The following is a 2,984-nucleotide window of genomic DNA, read 5'->3' on the forward strand; positions in this document are numbered from 1 at the left end:
GTGGCGGGAAGGCTGGGACAAACAATTGACTTTACAACATTCTTTTGTGAAGAGAAACTCGGGGATGTTTGTGTAATAGGCAAAGCGTCTCCTCTGTTTATGCATTAATGTTCCCCACTCGTAAGAATGCAGCTACCTTTCCAGACATCGTGTAAGTTCGCCTAATAAATCCAGGAGTGCTGTTTGTCTCAACTCCTTAACTGAGCTATTGTTAGCCAATGATCTTACAGTCTCATTGTGCCCTGAGTTCAGAATTCCCTCTTTGTAGCTTTAAAAATAACACTAATCTGTTCTTTCCCCTCTTTGGTAAGCACTGATTTTTCTCCATCCACCCCCGTTTTATTTCAGCTGCACTGAAAGTCCATATGACTCGGGATTGTTTGCTTCCTTATTTGTACAAGATCACTGAGACCGTCAGCTGGAATGTACTCTCCTCTGCACAGAATGCTGGTTTGCTCCTTTGCCTGAACAGAGAACGTGACACGTTCAAGTCCATCCTACAACACTAACACCCACTTTTTAATAATGAGACTGTACCATGTGTAGTACTTAACAGACAAAAATAATTGAGGGTATAGGAGACTAGAACCACCATCCCCTCTGACTGATAACTGTTAAGGAAAATGTAGTAGTCCCTTCTTTCATCACATGCCCTTAGTACAGAAGTGGATTTAAGTTTGTCTACAAACTATTTCTGAAGTGATATTAAGGCAAGGCAATATAATTCTATGCAACCTTTTAAGCATCATTTGAAAGTAGGCTGATCCATAACTATCAAAGCATGGTACCATCTGCACACTACACTTAGCAACTACAACAGCCTAAAAGTATTACTAATCCCGTCCCATTTGCTAGCTGTCTAAACTTCTTTATACCAAGCCAACTTTCTGCCTATGTGCTCTGTTCTTTTGGTGTCACACTTCCAAGGTAGGAGCCAAATGTCTATTGTGTCCATGTAGACAGTGGATTTGTAATTCCCCCATATGTACCAGTTTTTCTGAAGTGAGAGTAAAAGCAGTGGGTAGTGAACAGTGGACAGTATTGTTCGCTCTGAAAAACAATCCAAATGAACTCTTGTGGTTGCTGGGTCTACTCTTGGCTTCCTTTGTATCTGTAAAATACTAGCCTTCCCATAAAGCACACGTAGCATAATTCAGTGCAATGCCAGTGTTTTACTAGCGCTATGCTGCAGATGCCATACAAGGGGTATCCCTGCTCTCGTACAATACTATTGCTGTAGGTCTAGGTGAGGTGGGGACTACCGATTTTTTTCCTTCCTGCTTTCCCTAACATACTAGGCAATGCTCTCAGGCCCGTGGAATGCTGCATGTCATACAGGATGATCGTACGGTCCTTTCTAGCTCTAATACACGAATGAGTTCAGCATTTTGCCTTGTATAAGCATCTGCCTTTCCTTTTCCTTCCTGGTCATTCACATGACCAGCTGAAAGTGAGTTTCTTGGTAAGGGTTTTGCGTTCCTTTCCTAAAGGCATGATGTACAGCTGAATAAACCTGTCTCTGCCCACTGCATAGCCTTGGTTCTAGCACCATGTAGCTATTGGGTGTGGCAAGGGAAGTGGCCATCTAGGATAATAATTATCTCCAGATTAGTCACTATGGGCATGTTCCAATGAGCGCACATGGGCAGGAGCACACGTTTCCTGTGGGACAAATAACTGCTGCTATTTGTAGGTGAGGCTGGGGCCAACATCTGTGCTGGCCCCAGTAGCCTTACCTGACATCTTGGGGGCCTCCCAAGGCAGCATCATCTGGCCTGTTGGAGCCTGGCTGGCAGCCAGTATATGGTTCTGGCCGACCAGGCTCCCTTTGTGGTACCGTACGCTGCTGCTGCGTGCACTGCACCACTTTGATCAGCAATGGTTTCTTTAAAATCTGGGATCATTTTTCAGCGGCAGATTTTATTTTTTTTATGCCAGTTGCACGAGCACCGCATGTGGTTTGCAGTGCCTCAAACTGCTTTGAAGCTCCGCAAACCACACATGTGCACTCATCAGGACATTGAGATCCCAGAGGAAATGTTCCCAGGGGAAATATTCTTAAGCTTGCTTTTCAACTATCGCAGCCTGAAATAAATGTGCATGTTTTAGAAATTATAAAAAGTGCTGTAGGGAGAGTTGCTTACTCAGATCTAATATAATCCTTGAGGCAAAGCACTGCCACTCCAAGGAAATAAAATCAAGACTCCATCCTTCACAAGAAAGCAGGGTCCATGTTTAACGAGGCGAGATCGTCTTGGAGTCTTAGGGGAGTGTTCTGTGGGGTAACCTGCCAGTTCTACTCCACTGGTTGGTTACAACCTCATTTGCACCAGTGTAGATGGGATTTTGTACAAGATTACACAAAGCAGATGAACATTTCAGACTAGTATGAGTGTTTATTAAAAAATAAATTTCAACCTAGCAGGAAATAAAAGATTATGCTGCTGAAGTTTAAACAAGAAAGCTTATTTGTCTTGAAAGACAGTACCTTGATTAAGATCATATCATAATGTTGTCATCTAGAAATGCAGGGCTATGTGTAATGCATATTTTGGTAGAGTGAAATGCTGATAGGACTACACAAGAGCTACACTGAAGATCTAATAAACGATGAGATTCGGCAGTTATACGGCCATGGCTGATTTATAGTGACAACATCACAACTCTAGCCTTCTACAGCCTTGCTTACCTGTCTGCTCTCCCCTTACACAGAAGAAAATACAGTTACTGCAGTATTTAATGAGAGCAGTGTTAGACTGAAATCAGCCTGAAGGCAGGGCAGAGTGCACCTTGGACACTAACTAGGTCAGAGAGGTAAGAGCTTTCATAGGCAACATCGTACTTTCCTACATGCCATGTAGTATGCCTTTAAGCTCATGCCTCTAAACTAGTCAGTCTGCAGAAGTGTCATCCTGCTCTTTCTCCTCTAGGATGTGATGATGTCTACTGCTTGCTTTCCTTCCTTAAGGAATTCCTGTACCAGA

Source organism: Gavialis gangeticus, unplaced genomic scaffold, assembly GCF_001723915.1.
Source record: "Gavialis gangeticus isolate Ggan-Ray unplaced genomic scaffold, GavGan_comp1, whole genome shotgun sequence".
Classification (NCBI taxonomy): Eukaryota; Metazoa; Chordata; order Crocodylia; family Gavialidae; genus Gavialis; species Gavialis gangeticus.